Source organism: Elephantulus edwardii, unplaced genomic scaffold (genome assembly GCF_000299155.1).
Source record: "Elephantulus edwardii isolate Elephantulus edwardi_28Jun2011 unplaced genomic scaffold, EleEdw1.0 scaffold00166, whole genome shotgun sequence".
In the NCBI taxonomy this organism is placed as follows: domain Eukaryota; kingdom Metazoa; phylum Chordata; class Mammalia; order Macroscelidea; family Macroscelididae; genus Elephantulus; species Elephantulus edwardii.
Genome location: NW_006399916.1, coordinates 3,330,366 through 3,339,005, shown reverse-complemented (window position 1 = coordinate 3,339,005; position 8,640 = coordinate 3,330,366).

Genomic DNA, 8,640 nt, shown 5'->3' with positions numbered 1-8,640 from the left:
AAAATAAAATAATAATTTAAAAAAATTTAAAAAAAAGACTATGGCTTGAGTCAGATGCACCTTAGTCTTTAATTTGACATGATTGCTCTTCAGCACTTTGAATAGGCCCATGACAGCAGATTTTCTAATTTAGACACATCTTTTAATTTCTTCATTGCTGGCACCAAGAGTATTGATCTGGATCCAAGGAGGATTAAATCATTGACAATTTCAGTTTTTTCATCATCTTACATGATGTTTAAAGAGCTCTGGCCTAGTGATAAGAAGCTGTGATACCAACCCAAGGGCATATGGTACAAATCCACCACCCGCTCCATGGAAGAATGATGGCCAATCTCCTGTGTGATTAACTGCCTCTGAAAACCCACTGGAGGGTAAACTTTGCATTGATTTTGACTTGATGACACACATCAACATGTTATTGCCTATTGGTCCAGTAGTGAGCATTTTCACTTTCTTGATGTTAAAATGTAATCCATACTGAATCCATCTTGATGTTGAGATGTGATCCTTAGTCCTCTGCAGCAAGTGTGTAAAAGAACAAGGACCACATGAGGAATGTCATATCTGACTCTTACCAGCTTCACAAAAGAAAACTGTTCTCGTCCACGGAATCAACAACACGAAACAATTCTCATGAGGCCAGGCATGTCTCCATGCTCCTGTACTTCTTTCTGTCATCTCAACAACCATACTACTGTTTTGCTGGATTCAAAATTCAATGTGATAGCTCACAGACCTCACAGAAAACCATACTGTGGAAGTCAGAGGTTTATAATCCAGATTAATAACAGAATACAGTCAGAACAGCTCCCAAAATGTGTACATAGTCACTTGAGCCTCAAGCCTTGTGGCTTTTGGCCAGTGCTCCTAAATTCTCAGTCCTGCCAATATTAGCTTCTCCCCCCATCCCAAGGTCCCATCTCACATCAGGTCTCCAGTTCATTTGTAGGTGTTGCTCTTGTAGGTGTAGCTGGAGTAAGAAGGTGCCCTACCTTCTCTTGGTTCTTGTTCAGTGGTACCAGAAGATCTGTCTACCCCTCACTGCTGGCTTGCTCAGTTCAGTTCTGTGAATAGCCAATCCCTTTGCAGATTATTGAGGCTGTCCAGTCCTCTTGTGGAATGGTAGATAGCTAGTCCCTTTGTGGATAGGCTAACATGTCCCATTCCCATATTTCTGTCCATCTATTTAGCAAAGTAATTAGCCATATAATGGCTCGGAAAAGTCATAGTGAAAGATAAACTCCATAAAGGACCTCAAATCTTCCTCACTAGTAATTTAAGTAAGTACATCACAATGTGATTAAAGCATGTGCTGTTACAGACAGAAACAGACAAACAAACAAAAACAACCCAACACCCACATTTTTATTTTGCAGCTCACATTTTACTTAAACCTCTTAGGAGATAGTCCTTGTACCATATCCTGCCTCAGAAGAAATGAGATACACTTTTAAGGTACTTACTGCAAGGCCTGGGACATTGCAAGCAGTCAGTAGAGGATGGGACAGTCTACCCAGATGCGATTATCACTCCATCTTAATGGCTACTCGCCCAAGCCTGTCATCCTTCTTGAATGACCCCTCACAGGAGGGACATTACCCCCAGGAAATCTCCCTACTTTAACTCTGTCACCCCTCTGCTTGTGTCTAGTTCTCTTGCAGCCAGAGACTCTTTTAATGTCTCTTTCCAGCCTTTGCTCGAATTGTCACCACTTTAACCCTGACCTTACAATTCTGTTGCAAATCCCTGCTCCGCTACCCCAGCATCAGCTCCAGGCTCCCTTATGCTGTGTGTTTTCACATAGGACTTTGTAATAGAATGTAAACATTCATAAGGTTCCTCATTTACTGCACCTCAGCTCCTGGTCCGAACACAAGCCTAACAAGTCCAGGGGTCTGCGATTCATTCAGGGGTTTAGGGCTGGTGCTTATAGCACCTGCCAGCATGCACATAGTGGGCATCTTCGGGAAGCAGTCTTGAATGATGATTGAATGTGTGCATGTGAAGATGTTGCTGGTGTCAGTGATGCTGATTTCCCATGTTAATAGCGCTCCACAGTCTTCACGGCGTTGTTACAGAAATCATATCCCATTCTCTCATCTCAGATTGCATGGACTGCAGTAATACAGTGCTGACCGTCCCACGTGGTGTCAGATCTCTGTTCTGAGTAACTTTAAGACTACAGGAAGAATGGAAGCTTCTAACAAAAGGAATTAAGTTCAATGTGTGTTTATTGAGTACTTCCTGCAGGCACTGTTCTAAATTGGATCCCTGGGTAATTGCTTTGTGTTTTTAGATAAAGCATTTCTTTTCATTGGATGCCTTGTTTTAGTGAAATTAATCCTGACCTTCTTGACAGATTAACCATAGGATAAAGTACATGTGGTGAGTGAGCTTTTTGAGTTGGAACTAACTGGAAAGTCTCCAGGAGGCAAATAAGAGAAAAGGTGAATAACAGAAGAAGGTCTTCACCTGGATAAATATTTTGGAAGACAAGCAGCAGATGGATTTAAAGAAAGCACTTGGTTGGAAATAAATAATTATCAGAGTTATTAAGCACATTTCCTGATTTTTCAAGAGACTGTGCATCGAATTGCCTAGATTGTATATGACAAGGGCATTGCAGTAGAACTTTTATTATTCATTGTTTGAAATTGGGGAAATGAGGAACTGCGATTACTTTCGTCTTACTTAGTATGATTGTCTTTCTATGTAAGTGTCCAAAGAAACTTGTGATGCATTAAAATTTATTATTCATATTATTGGCAGGAACTGTAATTTCTTCCCACATTGCTCCATTTCCTGGATGCATGGAGTCATAAAATCACTTAACAGCATCGTATAATACTAGTTTTAATAAGGAACTCCATTCTGTCAGCACAGCAGCACAGTTTAAGAGCAGTTACAAGGTGGGTTGTGAGAAGCTGAGATTAATGGAGTGTGCTGTACTTAGCAGGCACAGTGTTAGACTTGGGGTGGAGTGCTGAACAAAACCAACCTCATCCCTGCCCTCACAGAACAGCTAACAGCCTGGAAACATCTTGATGGAGAGGATCTGGCTTATATGATTGGGAAGAAGCGATTACCGTCTTCAAGTCATTTATCACTGTTAGGGTTTAAAAAGCAAGTTCTAAGTTATTAAAAAATAGGAAACGGAGAAGCAAGCAGAGTACAAGGATGTCAGATCAAATAGGTAAAGCTCCTTCTGAAGCCATAAAGATGTTAATAGGGTAGAAACTTAGACACTTGTTACAAGGAAGGGCGGAGACCCTTGCAAATAGCTACATGCATGTGTGGATGGAGCTGGCATGTTTTCTGAATCCATTTTATTGTTGCTTGTTCTCAGAGATGGAGCTTCTGTGCCAGGTGTACACGGGGGGGGGGGGAAGGTGCTGATCCCAGGTCATCTTCATGAGCCCTGGTCTGCTTGACTCCAGTCCACTTACTGGACTTTTTTTTCTTCATTCCTACTGAACTTCTCCTTTACCAGAAAGATTCTTTAAAGGCCATTTATTTATCCATCCATCTGCACTTTCTCCTTGGGATACACATGACAAAGGTCTTTCCCTCATACATTCTATTAAGCCGGGAGGCAAACAATGGAGGCTGGGGAGCAATTAGTTATACAACAGCCTGTCATTATAACTGATAACCAAGGGGGCAAAAGAATACTTGCAGAGTGGGAAGGTCTGTGTTTTATATTGGATGATCATGACGGTGCATAACCTCATCGTGGAGGAGCCATGATCAAAGCAGCTTTGCTCAGAATTATGAAAACAGAGCAGCACACACCTTCCCACACACGTACATGTTCAAACCCAGACACACTGTGACACATTCGTATTTACAGACTAGCTCCCTCACATGCAGGTACACCCTCACACTCATATATTCACAGAACCTTATTTACACACGGGGAACTCCGGCGGCCTAGTGGTAAGAAGGTTTGCTGCAATCCCAAAGGCATGTGGTTCAAACCCACCAGCTGCTCTGTGGGAGAAAGATGGGAAATCTCCATGCTGTTTACAGCCTCTGAAAACCTCACGGGAGGGTCAGCTGTCTGTTGGTTCTGACTTGATGACATTCCCCACCCCCCCAGCATATTTATATAGACACACTCACATACACTTTCACATATTCACACACACACTCTAATACACAGACTTTTACATATTTGCAGACACATAGTCACACAGACTCAATTCTCTCATAGACAATTACATTCATATGCTGACTTCCCACACATATTCATACACTCATACACTCTCACATAAAAACTTTCTCACTCTCACTTTCATAAACTCTCACACACACATTCTCACATACACAGACACCCTCTTTCTTCTCTCTCTCTCTCTCTCTTTCACACACACACACACACACACACACACACACACACGTTGCAATAATCTTGTTCTTTCTCCATCCTCTCACCCAAAGCCTTACACACAGACACAACATACAATCATGCATGTACAATCTCACTTTCCTTCTTGTGCCACTTCTAGAACAGTGACAGGCTATGAGAGTTTAGGAAGACTGGCACAAGATATGGCGGCTCTCTTTTTAGGATCACTACACATTTTTACAACTCTGTGTATCTTTGAGATTATGTAAGCCAGAATGTTCATTACTGATTTTAACCATGCTAAGCATGGCTTTATATTTGTATGTACTCCTTGTATGAAAATAATGCCACATTTTTTCAGCCAACAACTTTTAGACATATCAGTCAGGTGTTCCCTTGAATTTAATGAGCACGTGGAGGTGGGGGGAAGTATACGGAGGGGGGCTCTGAGTTGGTGTCCTGTGATCAGTATGTAGATATTAGGTATTGCCGCCACATACAGGGGGTGAATGCAAGTTAAATTTGCATTTTAAATGTGCACTGCATATTTTTCAGGCTTGTTTCTCCAATTTGTTGTATCTCCACCCCACCCATCTGCCATTCCACTGTGAAGAGAATTTTTAGGATATGCTGACCTGTCTTTATCATTACTGCTCATTGGAAGGGCTCCTTCTTTTATTATCCTGGTGGGTGCTTATGTTTCTTTGAATTTGAAATATCGCAATAGGAATGATTAAGATAATCATAAATGCCATATACTTTACTATCAGTTTGAGGCCTTCTATATGCCGTCATTGTATACAGTGCTTTATATCTGTTATCCTTTTGCATTCAGGACATTGCCGAGGATCACAGGATTTAGCACATGAGAGACCTTAAAGAGGATCCTGGCCTCATGCATTTGAGTCCACATTTCTTGCAGTATACAGCTTTTCTTCATTTAATCATTCCCCATGGATGGCTTTTCTTGTAATCCCTGTTTAGAGGATTAGAAACAAGTGCTGAATTTTAAACAATTTAACTAACCACCTAACAAATGTTGTTGTTCTGATGTGTCGTTGAGTCAACTATCACTCAAAGCGACTCCATTGGCCCTATGCTGAGCCAGGCTCACTGACCCTGACACACTTAGCCTCATTACTCAGTTGCTGCATCAATCCATCTCATCCAGGGTCTTCCTCTCCTGCATTGTCCCTCCTCCCTTCCAAGCATGATGTCCTTCTCCAAGGACAGATCTCTCCTGGCAATATGCCCAAAGTATTTTAAGAAAACCAGGATTCTTTTAAATATGGTACAAGTGTTGTTTGGTTGGAACCATTTTTCTGGTATATTTGAAGCCAGAAGTTCTGTTGCTGATAGGTTTTGTTATATTTTTTCTGAAAGCACGAATGTCTCTGTTAATGAATTCTGTACTCTTAATGAATAATGAATTTCTGTATTCTTATTTAGTTTTGTAATTGTTGTGAGGAGACACAGTAAAATATTCATCTCAATAGAATCTACATGCACCATTTTGTGACCTTGACCTTGATTAAAGTGCCAGCTCTTCTTCTCTCATTAACATGGTCTCACTACTCCTTCGGGCTCCCAGCTAATGTTTCAAGTTCTTTTCTCCATTTTTTCACATAGAAGTAGTTCTTAAAAGTATAGTGCCTGAATCTATAGACCATGATAATTTGTTATTCTGTTTTCTATTTCCCCACTTTTATCTATTTTTATATTAAATCTGTTAAAAAAATATTCAGTAATGGTAGCCAGGCCCCAATCATTTCTTCTGGTCTCATGGCAAAGGAGGCAATTGTTCTTGGAAGTAATTAGTCAGATATTCTATATCCTCTCTCCTATTGCTGACTTTCCTTCCTCTGCTGCTCTGTTAGATCCAAGCCCTCTGGTTCTTTTATAGTTGAGTCATTCATCTTTTTCATGTTAGGTCCTTGGATAGATAGATAGATAGATAGATAGATAGATAGATAGATAGATAGATGATAGATAGATAGATAGAAAGAAAGATAGAGATAAGAATTTGTGCTGCAATTTCAAAGGCACTTGGTTCGATATACCATGGGAGAAGAATGGATAGTCTCTTCCTGTGTGATATACTGTCTCTGAAAATAATCTGGAGGGTCAGCTATGGGTCAGTTTTGACTCAACAGTAAACAACAACACACACACACACACACACACACACACACACACATATATTGGTTATTAGATTCTTATTTGGTATGTGATTTCCAAAGATATTTTGCAAGATGGTAGCTTGTATTTTCACATTGTTTCTTTTTTTTTTGTAAAGTCTTTTGATGAATGGAAGTTTTTGTTGTCTGAGATCCCTTTTATTACTTCGTGGATTTTTTTTTTTTGCGGTTGGTCCTTTTCTTATTATATTAGAGACTACATTTGAAAAAACAAAGTCTAGCAATGCTTCCTGTGAATTTCCTTTTAAGAATTTTATGGTGTTAGTTTGTACACTTAGTTTGTACACTTAGGTTCCTAATCCATTTGGAATTTTTCTTTTGCATATATGAAAGAATGGATGTTGTAGTAATTGCTGCAGTTACCATGTCAGTCCATCTTGTCAGAGGTCTTTCTCTCTTTAATTGACCCTCCAACTTTCCAAGCATGATGCCCTTTTCCAAGAACTGGACTCTCCTAATAATATGCCCAAGGTATGTGACACAGAGTGTCATCATTTTCCCTCCAAGGAGTACCTTGGCTGAACCTCCTCCATGCTTGTTTATTCTGTTTATACTTCAACATGTTTTTGTTGTTGCTGTTATGTGTCGTTGAATTGACTGGGACTCAAAGTGACCTTATACACAATAACTTTCATCCCTCTATCCTGCGCTAATCTCACTGTCGCTGACACACCTATCCTCATTACCCCAGTTATTGTGTCAATCTATCTCATCTTTCTTTCCTCCACTGCCTCTCGACCCATCTAAGCATGATATCTTTCTCCAAAGACTGGTCCCTTCTGGATATATGCCCAAAGTATGTGAGAAAGAGTCTCAAAATCCTTACCTCCAAGGAGTAGTTTCACCCTCTTCACGACAAACATATTAGTTTTATTAACAGTCCATGTTAATAAAAGTCCATGTTCTGTACTCTTCTTCAGCACTGCAACTCAAGGCATCAAATCTTCATCTGTCATCTTTGTCATTGTCCAGCTGTCTGATGTCTAGCAAGTAATTGTGAAGACCATGGCTTGGATCAGGCACACCTTAGTCTCTAGACAGACATCATTGCTCTTCAGCACTCTAGAGAGGTCAGAAAACACTTGTTTGTTGTTTTGCAGTTCATGAGATATTGAGTACAATTCTCTAAAACAATATTCAAAGGCACTGATTCTTCTACTGCCATCTGCAGTGTCCAACTTTCAGATGCATAAGAAGTATTTGAAAAATCATAGTTTGGGTCAATCGTCAAACTTAACATCACTGCTCTTTAGTACCTTGAAGAGGCTTTCCCATTGCAACATGTCTTTTTGATTTCTTGAGTGCTGTTGCCAATGGTATTGATTGTAGATCCAAGCAAGATGAAATCATTAACTGCTTCGATTTTCCCCCATCTATTATGATGTTGCCTATTGGCCCAAAAGTGAGTTTTCCTGATACTGAGCTACATGTGGTTATATGCCTTCAAGTTGAATACAACTCATAGCAACCCTGTGAACAACAGATCTGAATTCTGCCCTGTCCTATATCATCTTTAACATCTCTAACATACTTTGGCTTCTTGCTGCACTCACCGTGTCAATCCATCTCTTTGAATGTCTTCCTTTCTTTCACTGACCTTCTACCTTTCCTAACATGATGGCCCATTCCAAAGAATAACGCTTTGTCAGAACATGGTGGCTTAGTGATAAGGAGTTGAAGTGCAAACCCAAAGGATGGGAGACAGATGAGAAACCTTTTCTTGGGCAACTTACTGCTTTGCAAACGCACTGGAGGACTCAGACTATGAGTCTGCTGTTGAGGTATATGTCCTGACTTTTAAGTCAGGATAGAGTTATGGTTTAATTCTGAAAACTGTTGTGTTGTTTATGTTTAGTTGTAATCTATACTAAAATATGTGATCTATAATCTTAATCTACAAGATGCTACAGGAGCACTGGAATTTCAGCAAACAAGGCTGTGCTATCTGCATCTTGCAGGTTGTTAATACATCTTCTCCAATCCTGATGCTGTGATCTTTATATAATCCAACTCCTCAGGGTATTAGTTTAGTACATGATGAGTAGGTAACATTAAATTATACAACTCTCTTTCTCTCTCTCTCTCTCTCTC